Source organism: Pezoporus flaviventris, unplaced genomic scaffold (genome assembly GCF_033815535.1).
Source record: "Pezoporus flaviventris isolate CSIRO_AGI_PZ_B2104156 unplaced genomic scaffold, CSIRO_AGI_Pfla_v1 ptg000040l, whole genome shotgun sequence".
NCBI classification, from domain to species: domain Eukaryota; kingdom Metazoa; phylum Chordata; class Aves; order Psittaciformes; family Psittacidae; genus Pezoporus; species Pezoporus flaviventris.
The window spans coordinates 5331976-5350690 of record NW_026892588.1 but is presented as its reverse complement, the minus strand read 5'-3'; the positions used below and the strand labels follow the sequence as shown (position 1 = coordinate 5350690).

The 18715-nt window shown below is 43.0% G+C and overlaps 1 protein-coding gene and 1 pseudogene across 1 annotated transcript in view; both read left to right on the top strand.

The window, feature by feature from the left end:
- Nucleotides 1–18715, top strand: part of F13B (coagulation factor XIII B chain) — a 323209-nt gene that overhangs the window by 216974 nt on the left and 87520 nt on the right. The window lies entirely within an intron of this gene.
- Nucleotides 13302–13420, top strand: LOC133275551 (5S ribosomal RNA; annotated as a pseudogene).

Sequence of the window (18715 nt, the reverse complement as noted above, 5' to 3'; positions counted from 1 at the left end):
AAATAAAGAATACTGTTCCTAATTCTGTGTAACGCATGTGGTACATGATGTGCAATAAGAATAGTTAAAAGCACATACATGTGAAGCACAGAGTGCTGTTCACCATACTATTTGGAATGGTTACACTAACTTGTTTGTGACCCAGACACAACAAATGTGAAACAAAAATGAGAAGCCAGCAGCTGAAGATGTTGGTTTTCACTCAGTTGCATAAGACTAATATAGCAAGATGTAATCCTGTATGAATAAATAGCAAACACATGAAGGTGACCAACAGACTGAAGTAAACCCTTTGTTTTCTGAAACAATAGCTCCTCATTCTCTATTGCACTATTTCTCTTATGCACAGTTCAAGGCAGCAGTAAGCACCCTTCCTTCCCTTCAGAAAAGGATTATTCAGATTTTTGAGATGATTTCTTAATCCACTAGTGCTATGGGTTTAACTGGGAAAATAATGACTGCAGTCTGGTCCATGGCTATGAGGCAAGGAGTGTACCATCGTGGCAGAGCTGTCCCACAGGAGTTCTGTGCTGTAAATATCCCCGCATATATCTTTGGTGGGATTTCATTAGACTATTTTAACACAGAGACTGAGGTCTGTGGTCTACTGTGGGTAGTTATAAGAAGGATAACCAGAAGTTCAGCCAACTTGACCCATGTGGAGCTTATACCAGCAGAACAAATCCCAGAAATAGGCAGATAAATACAGAGTGGACCATATTGATTAGCTTCACACATTTATACTACCTATACTGGGTCTGAATCACAGTCTCATTCACTGTGAGGAGTGTAGGGACATCAGCCAACCTGTATAATAGGCACTAACAAGATCAAGTATTCTGAACATACTGTTCTCCTCCCACATGAACCTGAACTCCATTCTTCTTCACTGTGTCTGGTTAGGATGCTGTGCTGAACACACATAGCATCAGTGTGCTGTATAAAAAAACCCTCAAAGTTATGGAAAGGAAATGAACCTTTAAGCAGCCTGGACAGTTTATAGGGCTCTTAGGTCACTCTATACATTAGAAATTTCTGCATCTCAATTGGTGAAGACATCTCTGCAGCCACTTAAGTTCCATAGGCTGCAAACTCATGCTCCATATTGGGGTCTAGGAATATGGGTTTTTTTCGTTACTGCTGTCCTCAACTTAGCCAAGCCAGCCACCTATGTTCCCTGCTGTAATCAGTGATTACCAAGGGTCCATGCAATATTTGCACAAAGGAAATAAGCAGACTGTCTCTGAAGACGCAACTTCTTAATGACAGGAGACAAAAGGACACATCATAAATATGGATATTGTTTTTTTGAAACAGATAGAGTAATGCATTCATACTTGAGCAAGCTCATGAAGGACACCAGCAGTGCACAGATACTGTCTGGGTCTTCTGTACAGAAATGAGTTTACCAAGATGAGAAAAATGCATTTCCATAAGCAGCTTTAATTTGGGGTGGTTTAATTGTTGGATGCACTATTTTAGAGGCAGAAGTACTGTTTCAGTTTCAGAAGCTCTAAGCACATAACACCCCCATGACCTCCCCACCCTCTGTAATCAGTGGAGTTACAATGGCATAGGAGAGATCAGAAATACAGTCAGAACATATGTTTGTTTGAGTCTCATTGGGGACAAATTCTAAAGAAAAGGGATAACAGTGTCTTCCAAAAATACAAGAGAAAAGGGAAGAAATCAGTGCAGTGGAAATCATGCTTTTATAAATGCTAACATCCTAAACTTATCTTTATATCCAACTAAACATCATATGTTGCACAGCAATAAGACATATGTTTCGTGGAACAGGAAATCAGTAAAACAGTTTTCTATTGGACATTACATCTGCTAGTGCCTCAGGACATGCCGACTGCCCAGCGCCGGTAAGGCTGATATGTGACAATCATAGGCAAATTACATTTTTTCTGGTTGGTTTATTTGGTTTAAATTGTGTGAAGTGTATAAATAAATTGCTTAAATGCATTTTAACCAAACAGAGAAGTCCTACAAAAGCAGAAAGACTGATAGTCATGGAGTCCTCTAACTGGTGGGTTATCTCCATGGAAGCTTGCCAGTTAAGCCATTTTAATTGTCACCGAGTGGTACAATTATGTCACTTGGCTCTATATATTTATATACCTACCTCTGAAAACTACTGAGAAATTTGAGCAAACCTCCTTTAACTGAATGAACTGAAAACCCTAAGAAGAAATATAATTGCTTTGGGAAATTATTCCTAGCCCTTAAAAGTGCAACCATTCTCATTACTTTAATTTAGTGTCATTTGGGAAAGTATATGGCTCAAGAGAGCCATAATCAGCTATCAGTTTCCCTCTAGTCCCAGTTAAGGACCGAACAAATGGGATGCTGAATTATTGCCTCTCACTAAAATGGAATTCCCTAATTACATTTTTTTGGCCTAAAGTGCTTGGATTCTGAAAAAACCTTAGTGATACCAGCCCTCTAGTAAGCCTGAGTGAGAAATCAAGCAATTGCTCAACTCCTAGACCACCTTTAAGCTCAAATTAAGTATATGTCATCCCCTGTATGGTGGGAAGCAGAGACCACAAATATCTTTGCACCAATCCACAACCACTCTGGATCCACTGCTTGTCTTTTGAATGAAGACAATTTCAGCCCTCATGAAATAAATACAAAAAAGGCAGATAGATTTAGAGTCAAGCCTGCTGTTAGGTGGAAGCTTGACTTAGTTTCATTTGTCTTTTATTCATGTCATGAAATCAACAAACAATTGGGTGCAATTCACCCAAGTACTTACAATATTTTCACTTGACAAGTAATCTGTGCATTTCATATATACTAACCAGAACCTCTTCTTAATCTGGCAAGAGGTGGATGTTTTCATCCTTTGGCATACTGAAATGTAATGTTATTGTAGAGCTATTTGCCCATTCCCTGGTGATTGAACCTGCAGCATTCAGAATTTAACTATGGAAGTGGAATTCTTGCCTTTCAGGGTTTATTTACCGATTTTGTCAGGTGAATGTGTAACCTGTGAGCTATAATTAGGGATTCCTAGCAAGCCTGGAACGCACACCTTGCAAGCTTTGAGCACATTTAAAAATCACTACTGGCAATCCTAAAATATTTTTAAACTACCAGGGATGGAATAGCATAAGTTTAAAGTTGTAGTCCCTGCGATTTATTTAAGCACAGACTAATTCAAATGCCACCAGCTCAATCCTGTATTTGCTTGGTTTGACCAGTAAGCAAAACTGGAAATCTCTGAGATTTTTTTTTTTTTTTTTTTTGAGTGACTGAAAATCATTATTTGGAGCTTGAGAGAGACTGCCTTGGTCTTTTATTAATGTATGTAACTAGAAGAACCACAGTGCATAGAAGAGGGCAGAATTATCTCAAATGCATTCTTCCATGTACTGCAATAATGATCTATTTTCTAAAAACCTTCAATTTAGAATGTTTACTCCATTTCCCATGGTAGCAATTACATGTGTTATTCTTAAACAGGTTTTATTCTAAATACAATTTAGACCTCTGAGGATTTTCCAAAAACCAAATCTGTATAGAATACCTGGACATTTAGCTTGTTTAAAGACAAATTTCCTCTAAATACAAGCAAACAGCACCCTCCACCCCCTCTGCACCCTTCCCCCACCACACACAAATTTCCAACTGGAAAAGACAATTCTGAATTATAAGGCTTTTTGAGAAGATTTTAGCATATGGAACATTGTTTTAATATTTTGGTTCATGACCAGCTCGAGCATTATTTGACATTAAACTCCTCAGTGATACCTTTACCACTCCCCACAGACAGAACTAGTGAACAACCTAGTTTTTACCATGCACAAAATTCCAGGTTCAGAGTGATACAAGTTCTACATTTCAGTATTAGTTAAATGAGGTTTGCATCTACAATTTCACAGAGACATCACACAAGCTTTAACCAACCAGCACACCTGTCTAAATGACCTCTTCAAGCTATGAAAAAGCTTAAAAGAATAAAGAGAAGAAAAATGCAAACAATTTCAGAATAAATGAGAAAAAAAAAAAACTAAACATCATTCTTGTTAAGAGGCAGGTCTGAAGAGATCCCATCACATAAAACCATGATAGCTTGATGCAAAAATCCAGCCACAGTCCTGACTAACATATATCCTGAGACCATGCACATATGCTCCCAGTGCTGGCCACTTGAGTTTGAACCATTTAGCTTATTATTATTTCTCATCTGATTCCTTGTTAATATTACCAAAGAAACATAAAACACAAGCAATCAAGGCTCCTTTTAAAAACTACAGATGCGAGCAAGCATCTATTTTCTTTTTCTTTTTTCCTGAAGTCACTAAGTGTAGTAACTCAAGCTTTGGCTCTCTGCCAAAAACTACACCATCTTTAAGTTTTAATTCGATCTTTCATCTATAAAACTAATTGTGCCATTAGAAGTGACATAGGTACCAACTACTCTATAATTAGATACTGTTAGATGCTTTCTGTTATTGAAAAACATTCTTCGTATCATATACATTAAAATGGCCATTTGTTCTCATTGCTGATCCCAAGGAAAATTGTGAAAGACTGCAGAATTTCACCTAAATATCCTGGCTATGTTGCAATTTGGATAGCTACATCCTTGCTACCCTAAACACCTTCTATTGCTCTCCACTCTTTAATTTCACTTTAATAAATTAATCGTTTCCCAGTTATAAAACACTGCCTAGTACTGATGATAAAGAATGAGCATCGTACTCCTCTCTGAGGACAGCAGAACAAGCCTTACCTTCCCAGGGTCAGACTGGTTGCAATGAGAGCATCCTACTGACTTGAGCTGCTCCTCGACTAAAAGTGCTAAATAAACACAGGAGATGAGCCAAAGCTGGGAAGAGCAAATCTGAAACGGTACACTGCACCTCTCTAAATAGGAGGGTGTTCCAACATGGGAGGGGACAGCATTCACTGCCTTATAAAAACACACATTGCATTTGCAGTTGTGGAACCATAGTCTCATCAGACTCCAATTAAGCTTGGGGATGTGACAAGTTCTGTCTCAGCTTCAGCTGTGTCAACAGAAGAGCTCCCATCAGCCTATGTCCCGATCACAGCTTCCCTCAACCCTCTGGCTACTGCTCTCTCAGACCTCCTAGCTAAGTTACTTCTTTGAGTGCTTGTTTCAGCCAAAAGTAAATCTGATTAGCATAAACAGCTTAATAACAGGTCTTTGCTAACACTAATCCAGTCCATGTTGACTGTAACAGGGTTAAGGAAAATGTCACAGCAGCTCAGCCGCTACATATCATAGGGCAGAGTTTTCTTTCAGGAGAACAGAGACAGCCACCTGAAGGCCAGTCTCCCAGCTTACCTGCAGCCAGAAAAGGATCTACGTCTACAGTAATGGTTGGCTTCAGCAAAAACATATAAAGCAGGATTCACTTTAAACTGGAAACGGCAGGATAAACATTAAACAGGGTGGCATTAAACTGGAAAGATCCAACCTCTTGTCATAAGGCAGGGTTCATATGATAGAATTTATACAGAGATAACCTAGCCGCTCTTAAGGGCACAGAAATACTGAAACACAAGTCTATAAGATCAAAGTATTGTTCGAAGGGATCTGACTTGTATCAAACAGAGGCCTTTCCAAAACCTTCCATACCCCTACCATATTTTGTTGGTTGAAGTTTTCCACTGTTGCTAGATCCTACTAACATCAGTATAAATGTTAGTGAAGAGGGAAGGGGAAGTGATTGTCAAAGGTGAGCGACAATAAGAAAAAAACAGAAAAAGGAAAAAAAAATCCAAACCAGACATGCCAAGTCACAGAATCACAGAATTGTTAGGCTGTGAAGGGACCTCTCTGGAGATCATCCAGTCCAACGCCCCTGCTGAGGCAGGGTCACCCAGAGCAGGTGATACAGGAACACATCCAGGCAGGTCTTGAGTGTCTCCAGAGAGGGAGACTCCATGACCCTCCTGGGCAGCCTGTTCAGTGCTCTGCCACCCTCAACATGAAGTTCTTCCTCATGTTGAAGTGAAACTTCTTGCGTTTTAGTTTATGGCCATTGCTCCTCATCCTGTTGCTGAGCACCACTGAAGAATCTGGCACTGTCATCATGGCACCCGCCTTGGAGATACTTATATGTGTTAATGAGATCCCCTCCCAGTCTTCTCTTCTCTAGACTGAACAGGACCATGAGAGAGATGCTCCAGACCCCTAATTATCTCTGTGACCATCTGCTGGACCCTCCCCAGTACCCACTTCTCTTTCTTATACTGAGAAGCCCAGAACTGGACACAGCACTCCAGATGTGGCCTCACTAGGGTCAAATAGAGGGGAAGGATCACCTCCCTCTACCTGGTGGCCACACTCCTCACAGTGCCCCCCAGTATAGTATTAGGCCTCCTGTCCACAAGGGCACACTGCTGGCTCATACCCAACACTAGCCCTTCATCCAGGTTGATGACAAAAGAGTTGAATAAAACTGGACCCAATATTGATCCCTGGGGAACACCACTGACAGGCCTTCAACTAGATTCTACTCCATTGATTACAACCCTCTGAACTCCATCATTCAATCCAACATATGGTAAGGATGCAGTGCAAGTAGTTACCCTGTTCTCTAACGTTTAATCCACACTTTCAAAAGCAAAGTGTACACCCAATTCCTGATCAGTTTTCTGGACTATACAAACCAAGTAACCCTGGCTGCAGGATCTTAGAAGAGACTGTACTGCTGAGTGGGTTTGAGAGGTACAAGTGTTAACGAGGTGTGACAAATCAGAGAGGAAAAGAGTTGTCACTTTGCTACCTTTCCTGGCTGGAGTAGGGCTGATCTTTCCCTGCCTCTACAGAACCTGGCATCCAACACTGAGCTTCACAGCAATTTGGAATAACACTTTCAGCTTGTCAAGTGGCCAGTGTCTCAGATCACTCAAGTTTTCCAAAGGGTCACAACACCAACAATGTTATTACTCCAAGCAAGACAGCACCCTGGGTTTGTCAGCACTCCATTCATTTAAACATCAGTTTAAAGCTGGAAAGATTAGAAACTTATCCTAACAAAAAAAGTTGAATACTGAAGGTGGGTTGCAACGATGGAAACAAGATTACAAACTAAAATACCAAGTTGGGAATTTAAGAGGACTCACTCCCAAGTCCCTGTCCATTAAGCCTACATTTTCCCTTTCTTTCTCCAAAACAAACTCCCAAACTACCTACAAATCTTTACTCAGCAATAGCTCTAATAATTCACATTTTCTTCCTGAGCCTGGTTTTTCTCTTCCTTCTTTCAGTACAGGTAAAATATTTGGTGACTGGTGCTGGAACCAATTCAAGGCAAATCAAACGTTTGGGGTATCTCGGGAAGGGAAGACAGATAAAGAGGTGAGAGGAGTTAACTTTCAAGACCATTGAAAAAACCTCTATGAATATACTATCACAGGAAATGTTCACTGGATGCACATCCTGTCTCTGTCTCTGTTTAAGCTCTCTACAGGGATCAAACACAGCACATTAATAACATAGATGAAAGAACTGGCATCTAGAGTCTTTGTCTGAATTATTCCCTACTCTCTTTTGTCAGCTTGGAGGCTTGAAACAAGTGGCTTGCTTCACCCATCACTCTCTTTTATACATCCACAAGGCTAGATCCAGCAAAAAAAAATCTTCAGATATTTCTCTTAAGCATAAAGGTAGTATGACAGCTTAAATAAAGATGTTTCTAGTTTCCTTTTTCTGTTTCATAGACTTTTTCCTTGCAGCAAATTTCTATTGTTTCAGTCAGAAAGAAATGACATTGATTTTTTTCCTGATATCTCTGTATAGCTTTATCCAGGGCATGCAGTCTTTGATTTGCAGAGCCAGTGATCATGACTGAATGGATCATTAATCCAGATGGCAGTCCAGTTCCTTCACCCTCTCTTGCAGAAGATATTATCCATGCTATCAGAGAAAGAAAATTCTCCTATGAAACCATAAAAGACTGAAAGCTAACTTTCACCCTTCACTTTCCCAAGGAGCAGCTGAGAGGTTCTACCTTCCGAGCTATTAATTGTCTCTTACTATCAGAACAGCTGAGCATCCAGCAACCCTTAATTGCAGTTACCCTCACCACACTCCTGAGCTAAAGCAGTGGCATAATCTCAGCTGTACTAACAGGAGGCACAAAGAGTCTGTATAACTTGCTCAAAGTATCCACAAGGTCTGTGGTAGAGGCAAGATTTCAGTGCTCCCTTTGCAAGCCAGGGCTCTTGTCTCTTCCAAAACCAGACAGCACAAAAGCAGCAGAAATTTGCACCATTTCCCATCACCCTCCTGCTTTTCCACTTTTAATGGACAGGAGGGTAACGTATTGGGCACTTGTTTAGAAACCCCTTACGTTGTGAGCAGGAAGAATAAATGGTCTGCGTCACTGAAGTAGATGTTACTACCAGGTCAGCAGGTCTGTGAATACAAGAATTTCCTGCAAATGTGCATCCTGCAGCCCAGCTGAAGGTTCCCAGAAAGCCTGTGAAGCCTTCATCCTCTCTGGACATCTCTCTTTGACATCAGTTTATCCTTTCACAAAGAACTAGATCAAACATGCAAAAACGTGGTTTTCTATAAAATCTGCCAGCCTCGATACTGACATAACAAGGAAAGTTATGGGTCTCTGGGCATTCTGTAGTTACGGCAACTTGACTTTAAACAGTAAGTGTCCTGTCACAAATGAGACCATTCACCATTGTACTGAAAAGTGTTCTGTTGTACACTTGGTTTGTAGAAGGCTAAGCACTACCATCTGTCGTGGGTTCAGCAGTAGCAGCCATTTTTCTCCTTCTTGGTAGCTGGTGCAGTGCAGTGTTTTGACTTTTGGCTCGGGAACAGAGCTGATAACAAGGATGTTTTGGTTTGGCCAAGGACTTTGTGAGCCTCATGCCCTGCCAGGGAGGAGGCGAAGCCAGGAGGAAGCAGAGACAGGACACCTGACCCAAACTGACCAAAGAGGTATTCCATACCACAGCACGTCATGCCCAGGATGTAACTGGGAGTTGGCCGGAAGGGCTGGGAGACTGCAGGGTAGGAGGAGGTATCGGTCGGTGCTTGGTCGGGCTGAGGGGGGCAAGTTATGTCGGGTGGTGCTGAGGTGTTGTATTCTCTTCCCTTGTTATTTCCTTTATCATTGTTATTATTGGTGGTAGCAGTAGTGATTTGTGTTATACCTTAGTTACTAAACTGTTCTTATCTCAACCCGTGGAAGTTGCATTCTTTTCGATTCTCCTCTCCGTCCCTCCGGGAGCAGGGGGAGGGCAAGAAAGGGGGGGAAGTGAGCGAACGAATTACCTGACTGGGTTTAAACCACGACACCATCAATGACCCTATAAGTAGGTTTCACACTTGTTCTATCCAATTTAGGGGGGAATATTGGTTTCATCACAATTATATACTGTAATCCTTGTTTTAAGTTTTACTGCAATTTATTGTATTCAAACTCTGCCTTTGCTGCTAAAGATGTTCTCTCCAGTAAGGACATTTGCAGTGCACTACTTTCTTCTTAGATCACACCAGACCCTTTCTAGGTCTAGGAAATTTTTCACACTTTTATAACAAATGAAACTAAAAAAGCTAAGCCAATTGTCCTGTGGGTACCACAACTAAGAAAAACAAGTTTCCTACCTGTTTATGTCCTCCATTCTTAACAGCTCCTACTCTTCTCCACATCCTTTTCATATCACTCCTACCTTCTCTCTGAGTTCCCAGAGAACTTAGTTACATGTGTGATGGTTGTCCAGCTGGCTGCTGCTTTCTGGAATGACTAAGATGTCAGGTTATAATCATTGTGCTTCAGGGTGAGACGTGGACTCTAGGCTCTTCAAAGCTACCAATATGCACCTTTGGAGCACCTAACCTACATATGATACCTTTGAAATTAATATCCCTCTATCAAATTCTGCTGGAGATGTCCAGTGAGTTCCAAAGCTACTGAACTGAAAGACAGACAGATTGACAGCATGTTTACATGTATTTGTCTTGAAAGCAGATCACATCCCCCTATAACAATTCAGCCAATAGCTGTCTCTAGGTTCAAGACAATGAGACAGGTTTAATGACATTCCAATACAACCAAAAGACACAGATTTTAAAAGCATATGGTTGATCAACAGTGATTATCCATACTACAGTGAAAGTCAGTGGATCCAGTTACTGCTCTTCTTGGGGGGTACCCCTCACTTCTGTTAAAAGCACAATGAACCAGTGCCATATGGAAGATTCACATTTAGCTTGTTTTGAAGTTTAGAAAACTGTCTCATTTCCCACCACACAGACAAGATTAGAGAGCTTTCCCACAAGCAAGTTAGCTTTTGCTACCCATCACTAACTATACTGACAAATACATTCCAGTTGTCATTCTAACCCTGCTAGAGGAAGGAGGTAGGGGGAACTTTTAAAGTAAATCCCTCTTTTCTTGAAAGGTTCAAAATCAGTTCTGAGTTAGCTTTTCATATCTCTCTCAATTTTTCTCATCTGTAAATAATTGCTTGTAATTAACAGAGAGAAGCAGGTGCTCCAAGGAAGGTAACTCTAGTTGTCTTCAGAACTAACTACTAGAAGCATTCCTAAAGCCCCAGTTATTTCTCACATAAATAATAACGAATATATCTCAACCTTATCAAATCAAGGTTACTGTGGTAATGATTCATTCACTCCATCCAGACCCTGACAACCTCTACAGTGAAGTCTAGGCTGTTAAAATAGGATTGTAATCCTGATTGTCATCCAAAGGGGGTACCTTCCACCCTTTTTACACATTTACTTTATCTCCTTTGCCAATACATTTTCCAATCACATGTATGTCAATGGTTTTTCAGGAGTTGTGGCGCAGGTACACAGAAAGCAGTGTAATAAATTCAGGATATATTTTGATTCAGTTCTCAGTTCTTTGTTACCACATCATAAGCAGAGCCATGAGGGACAACACAATACTCAACTGTTGTGGTGTTTTTTCTTATAAGAGAACTTAGATACTTTTCTAAAAGCAGAGATTTTACAGTATCCAGATGATGGCCGTAGGACAACTTCCACTACAAAAAAAGTAGCAGCCATAGTAAATAGGGCCACTTAATGCTGATAATACGATACTTTTCCACTGAGCTATGTGTTAACATAATTGGACTTTACCAGTTTCTGATTGTGCCAATACAAAGCTTAACCTCCTCCTGTGTACATCAAGCAAAGTGAATTTACCCTTTTAACAATTTATCAGAGCTCCATCAGAAACTCTGGGTATTGCACTTGCAGCTAGGAGTCAGGTCGGAAGCAGAGAGCACAGTGAGACAGCGAAGTGCAGAGCAGTTCTCAGGTAAAGCAGGACTGAGAGGCATCTTCTTGAATAAAAGGCAAACAAGACAGTATAAGAGTGGGAGAATGACAAAAATGAGCTTTTGAATTAATAATAATAATAATAATAATAATAAGCTTAGAACTGAAGAAACAAGAAATTTAGGATTCCGCGCACACACACACACACACACACACCCCTCCTGAAAGAAAGGCGGAAAATAGCAGAGAGCAGCCAGGGCACTAATGGGTCTGATGAAGTTTTCTGGCGTTTCCTTCTCTTCTAACTTCTGAACAATGCTTAGGAATATTTTGCATTTAAAACTTTTCCTTTGTAAAACTATGACAGAATGAGGCACCCCCAGACGAGCGGGGATGTAAACTTCTCTGAGGTAGCCAGGGTTCTGCTGAGGCTGCAATGCTGCCAATATGGAAGGCTTGAGAACGTGTAAGCTGTTTCTTTGTATACTCCCTTGTTAAGCAGAACCTTAACACCGTTGCTACGCACAACCAGAAACAGGTACCTTTGTGCTTAATCTATTGTTTTTATTCTCCTAAAAGGGATTTTCTTCTCCTTGATAGAACACTGATCTTCCATAACCTTACAAGATCGGGTTACCTGTTTATGCCCAGAAACTGTCTCTATCTCTAAGCTTTCATTCAGGTCTTCTTTTCTGAACACAGGCATTGTGTTTTGTGTCTGAGCAGGGGTTGTGGTAGTGACCCAAAGGCACATAGTACACCCTTCACTCAAAGTCTCAGCAACATTTAGCATCACTTGAAAAGGATGGAAATAAAATGTCACCCACAGCCAGAAAAAAAAAAAACAAAACAATGAAATAAAAAGACAAACTCCAAATGAAATAAAGTTACAAAGAGACAGCAATCAGCCATCTCTGCACATTTACCTAGAGGGATTTAAAACTGCAGCTGGTTTTGGAGTGAGTGAAAGGAACAGAGCAGAAAACACAAAGAAAGAAAACTTCATTGTACTGTTAATTTCCCTGACTGCTTTGCATATGCTTTGAGGAAGATGCAAGGCAAAATCATTTCAAGATCCCAGCATTTTGAGGCAATAATGTAGCTCGTTTTGTCACCACTTATAGCTTTCTTTTCTTTCCTTCTTTCCTACTTTCCCTTTTTCCTTCTATTTCTCTCCTTTTTCTTAAGATTCTTTCCATTCTTTCCTTACTTTCTTTCATTCTTTCTCTCTTTCTTTCTCTTTCTTTCTTTCCCTACTTTCTTTATAAGGTTCTCTCCTTTCCTTCCTTTCTTTTCTTTCTTTCTCTCTTCCTTTCTTTTGCTTCCTTCCTTTTCCTACCTTCCTTTCTCTTCTTTCCTTTTCTTTCTTTCCTTTCCTTCCTTGTTTTCTTTCCTTTTTTCTTCTCTTTCGTTCTTCTCCTTGCGTGCTTTCTGCTTTTTCCTTTCTTTCTTAAGAAAGAAAGAAAAAAAACCCAAGGAAAGCGTGAAAGCAAAACAGAACGAAAGCAAGCTCAGAAGCGAGAATCAGTCTTCCCCTCTTCCCGGCCTGGCTTGCTCACTTGCATGCTTTCGAGCTTGCTTTTTTTCTTTTTTCTAGAAGAAACGAAAGGAAAAATCGCAGCGATAAAGGACCCTGTAGGCAAAGCCAGCCCCGTTTTCCTTGCTGGGATGTTGAGGTGATGGAGGCTGCTGACGGCCATGGCGGCCCCCTTTTTCTTGCTGGGATGTTGAAGCCATAGGGGCCCCTGGGGGAATTCGGGACCCCTTTTTCTGGGTGGGGTGCTGCAGAGGGGCAGGTCCACAGAGGTCCTCGTGCATTGTTGCTGGGGGGCGTCAGGGAAGGAGCGTGGCATTGCTTGTGCAGGTGTGTTTGTAGCGGGGCATCGGGGCCAGGGTTTGTGCGGGGCTCTGTGCTTGGGGGGGCTGAGGAGGGTGTGTTTCACAAGGGTGCCAGAGGCTTTGGGCGCTGGGGCTGAGCACAGGTCGGGAGCGGGTGCGGGTGGGCAAGTGCGGTGCTGGCAAGGCAGAGGCTGCCTACGGCCACACCACCCTGAAGACACCCGGTCTCGTCTGATCTTGGAAGCTAAGCAGGGTCGGGCTCAGTTAGTACTTGGTTGAGAGACCACCTGGGAATCCCGGGTGCTGTAGGCTTTTGTCAGCTGACAGGGGACCCTGCGAGCAATGTCAGCCCCCTTTTTCTTGCTGGGGTCTTCCTATAAAGGAAGAGTGAATAAATGGTTTGCTATATCCAGTGCAGGTGGGACAAGAAATAATGGATTTAAACTAAATGACTTTTGAAGGTCCCTTCCAATCCATGCTGTTCTATCATTCTGTGATTTACGCTGCAGCTGGAAGTGCTCTGTCTGGAGATTAAAATAAACCCTGCTAATGCTGAAGACAAATGAACCTAGAAATACCCCCTTGCTGAGAGTGGCTGTTAAAAGCAGACTAGACAGAATTCTACTAGCTATGACATGGGAACACCTGAGCTTTCATTAGTTGGTCTCTTCCTGCCCCTTTTTATGCAAACCTTTGCTTTCACATACGAATTGAGGAGAATTAATGTGACAGCTACACATGTGTTAGCATTGCAGGGGCAGAGAAAAGCCAAACTGACTGCACACCCTGAGGACAAACCAATGTCATCCCAGAGTGGCACAAACTCTCACCTTGGTATGAGTCCTTGTGTCCTGCAAGTTGACAGGAGCCCTTTCAGCAGGTGGTGTCATCACCAGGTTTCTTTACTTCCTGCCTAATTTAGCCCAGATTCCCTGATCTCAGCAGTGGCTACAGCTGATTGAAAGTCAGGAGTTTTCCCATAAATCACTCCACTCTATAAAGAGAAACCCAGCAACAGAAAGTAACAAGAAAAGGGGGTTAGGAGAGGATGGGGATTTTTTTTCAGATGCCTTTTTTTTTTTTTTTGGTCATCTGTAAGCAAGAGTAAGCTTCCCTGAAGCAGTCCTTTCTGGGTTGTTATCTGAAAATTGAGGTAAGAGAGGTTATATTTTATTTTATGTTAAATCTTTCAGGACCTGCCTAAAGCATATTCTGAGTTTCAGTGCTAATTCTGCTATTACAAAGTGTCCATTATATCCAGAGCTTCATTTAGCAAAAGAAAGTAGATCGTTGTACCTAATGCTGTCTCATTTGATTAAACAATGTCTAAACATTTTAAAATATATCCTTCTGCTGGCAAAATCACTATGCCTATGTAAACAAAAGGGTCGAGACATCATCTAGCTGCAGCTGATGTGGGTGACAAACCTGGAGCTTACTCCTAGTTGTTGACTGTTCTTCCAGTTGTACGCAGTTTATTTTATCTAACATGCAAAATAATCTGGTAAACCCATGTAAGCACGATGCTTGCTTAACAGTAAAAGAAATACCATACCTTTACTGTTGAAGTATGTCATACTGTCACGTATGACAAACGCTGTGAGATTCTGCTCTGTCATACTGAAACTTACTGACGAGAACTCACCCCAGCGTGCTCAGTTGTGTATTGCAAGTAAATAAACAGTGGTCAGAGGACTTCTTGTAAGTGCTGCACTTTTATCTGGTGTTTCTAGTCCTCGAGCAGCATCTTCACTGCACCCTCAGACCCATGCCACACGAGGGAGTGGTGAGAGGCGCAAGAGCTCTATGGCAAATGTGTATGGGAGCCAGGGTTATCGCTGGGGTGAGTGTCTGGGCAGAGAAAGGTGCAGCAGCAGAGGCTGTGTTGGTGCTGGCAGCGTGTGAATCCACACGTTACCCCAGCTTGCTGCAGTGGTCTCAGCTGAGGAGAGCAGCCAGGTTACGAGGCTACCTTCAGAGTGGTTATCTCCAGTGAATCCAGTACTCCTGGTGTCTCTAATAGCCTGCACAGCCCATGAGACTGACAGTAACAGGAAGGTACTATTTCTGCGAGGCTCTTCTCAAGGTACAGCAGCTTGCCAGGCCTTCCCATAAGTGCTTGAGTGCCTTGTTTCTGTGTGCAGGATGTTTCTCATCACAGACCAAAGCTTCTCCAGAAGTCAAACGCATTGGTTTCCTTCTCTTCCCCCAACTGAAGGGAAGTGTGTGTGGTCAGCTGCAATGATAGCACATGGAGAGGTGTTGCCCTGAAACAGGATGAAATGACTGCGTCCTTCCAGGAAGCCATCTCCAAAAGGAGACTTGCCTGTGAGCTGGAGTGCTTCAAGGGGAGAGCTGTCCCTGCAGTGGAGTGCTCATCCCCAGAGAGGGATGGAGAGCTGGGGGCTTGGCACCTTCCTGCTTATCACCAGGGGTGAAAAATGCCATGATATGAAATGGTTTGGGTTGGAAGGGACCTTAAAGCTCACCCAGTTCCAACCGCTGCCACAGGCAGGGACACCCTCCACTAGAGCAGGCTGCTCCAAGCCCTGTCCAACCTGGCCTTGAACACTGACAGGGATGAGGCAGCCACAGCCTCTCTGGGCACCCTGTGCCAGTGCCTCAGCACCCTCACAGGGAAGAACTTCCTAATGTCTGATCTCGATCTCTCCCCTCTGTCAGGTTAAAGCCATTCCCCCTTGTCCTGTCCCTACAGGCCCTTGTCCAAAGCCCCTCTCCAGGTTTCCTGTAGCGCCTTTAGGCACTGGAGCTGCTCTAAGGTCTCCCCTTAAGGAGCCTTCTCTTTTCCAGGCTGAGCCAGCCTGGCTCCAGAGCAGAGCTGCTCCAGCCCTCGCAGTGTCTCCATGTCTGTGAGAATTCTTCTTAAGAGCCCTCTGTAGCTAAATGGGAATTCCACTGAAAAAATGATGTTTCTTGTTTAAATCAATCCCCCCTTCCCATCCCACCCCCATGGAAGTGGCCGGAGCTAGAACATGAGGGATACAATTATTTCAGTGGAGATGAATGCATTTCTAAAGTACCAGAACTGACTCTCGTGGATCACGTGCCTCACGCCTGTTTCTTTCCTCCCACCCTTTCATTTAACCCCAATTTAGGTTTCCTTCCTCCATGCCCGTTGTTTGGCTTCGAGATGAGCTGAGGTCCGGTTTCCCTCTAGTGGTTTCTATGCATCCCTGAAGCCCAGCAGAGCTTGGGCCTTTTGAAGTTCTAGAGCAACCTCAACAGCAGGGGAAACACTTGACCCTCTGTTTCAAGCCAGACTCAAGACAGGCAGCAGCAGGTAACCTGCAGCGAGGAGTTATGTGCACTGTTACAAGCAATGGATAATGGAAAAGGGATTCCTAAACCCAGCTCTTATCCCTTCCCTTTATTAGTGGTGCTCCAGAGAAGCCAGCCAGCATCCTCACAGCTCAAAATGCTTTTGGAGATGTGCATCAAAAGGACAGCTGTCCTCTTCTTCATTCCTGAGCTATCTCTGCATCATCTCTCATTAGTGATCAAAGCAATTATTAGTACATCTCTTACTAGTTTTAGCTACCATCGAATGCTGTACTTGGTTGTAGCATTTAGTTGTCTGCAGCAAGGGTCAGGGGTCTGCATGCAGCCTTTCAAGGGCAATGAAAGCTGGTTTGCATCGCGGAAGTGTTACAGCTTCTGCCACAGTTCCAAGGCAAAAAGGTTCGCCAATGCCATGGCAAGAAATGTGATCTGCAGCCATGTGAAATAAAGGGAGGATCTGTCTCTGGTCTAGTGGGTGATTCTATCACCTGGATCTAAGGTCAGTATTGCTGTTCACCCTCCTGTTTCAAAGGAGTTAATGCAGGAGTATATTCCTGGTGCAATTGTTCATGGACAGAAAGACCTGGTAGTTCTGAGATGACTCTGGATTTTCCTTGCAAGCAGAGCATGGCTCCACAGGTGCAGGTTCGTGGGGCTCGAAAGCATCCCGAGCAAGCAAACCACAGGACAGTGCTGCAGCATCTCTGTACATCTGCAGGTCTTGGCTAGCTTTGAAAATGATGCTGCTGCAGGAATCATTCCAGGAGACCTCTTCAGAGGTGGGGGAATGTGCCATAGCAAATACCTGCAGCAGCTCTATGCCTTGGAAACAAGGAGAAAGTTAAGAACCCAGAAGATACAAGAATCGACCATAACGGACATCAGGAAGACCTAGCAAAGGCTGAGACAAGCCTTAAGCATACAAACCATGTCTAATGTGGCCAGTACCAAAATGAGCCTTTGAAAATACACCAGCTCCAGTCTTCTCTGTTTCTCCACCACCATTTTGGTGTCCCACCATGGCTGGGGAAAGGCAGTGCCTTGCAGAGCTCAAATAACCAGGTCAGCAAATATCCAGGAGGAGTTATCTCCTATCAATGCTCCTGGTACATGGGTGGTGAAGTGTCCTGCAATGTCCATTTGCTGGTGGTTGTGAGAGCAGTGATGCTGGTCGAGGAAGCACACTTGCCCATCCTTAATGCATTTCCCTAGGGCTGAGCTTCCTCTGCCACCAGTGGCACAGTCCATGCCACCCCCTTCTGACTGAGGAGCCTGCAATAGCAAGGTGAAATGCTCGCCTGCTGTGCAGCCCTGCAGCAAGTTCCTCTGGTGATGGAAAAGCTTTTCATTTCCAGTGCCTGATAACCTCACTGGGCAATGCCCACTGACCTTCCTTGCCCAATAGGCTGTGCTCATTGCTTGGAGGGGACCTACTGGCCTGAAGCATCCTGAGGTCTTCTCTCTGCCTTCTAGACCACTGCTTCTGCTGGAGCTGGCATGGGCCCCCAGTCCCATTCATAGAGAGGTGAGTGCTGTGTTTTCCAGACAGTTTTGTGATTGTTATAACTGGTTTTCAGTCTGAATCACAGTAATTCTCTCATGTTCTATAGTTCTGTTCCACCAGCAATGTTGAGAAGATGTGACACTGTGACCCTGTCATCTGCTGACTCTGTGACTGCTCTGTGGTTGAAGTACCCTGAATTGCTGTCTTGGGCAAGCTCATTTCCCCTTCCCACTTTCCATGATCCCATTAAAGCACCTTCAGGAGTATTTCTGCATTGTCTGTCTGTGCATTACAAACCAGCCTTTGAGATTAATTCTTTGGTATTAGCGTATAGTTGGTATAGAGCTTGGTTTGAATACTTCTCCTGAGTTTCCAGGGACTGATTTTTGCCTTTCTTATGTCTGCTTTTTGGGAGATGTTTGTAAATTAGTCACTGACTTATTAGTATGCCCAGCTCATTAATCCCCAACCACCATCATTTTCATGTCATGGGCCTTGTTAGTACTTTAGTTTTCAGTCTCCAGCTCCAGCGTTGTGATAGTTTCACCACTGTACAAAAACCACTTCACTTTACATCATCCTCAAATGTTGTTCACATATTCCTATTGTCTGTATCAAGGCAATCACTACCAGTATTAACTATGAGCAGCCAAATCAAGCCTGAAGGGAGCTCAACTCGCAACATCTCTTTGGTATGATGCTTCCCATCCACAGCTTGGTGCTGTGGTCACCAGACAAGGGCAGCTATGTCTCCCATCAGCCTGGTGAGGCTTCAAGGGAGGGACAAATCATGTTACAAGCAC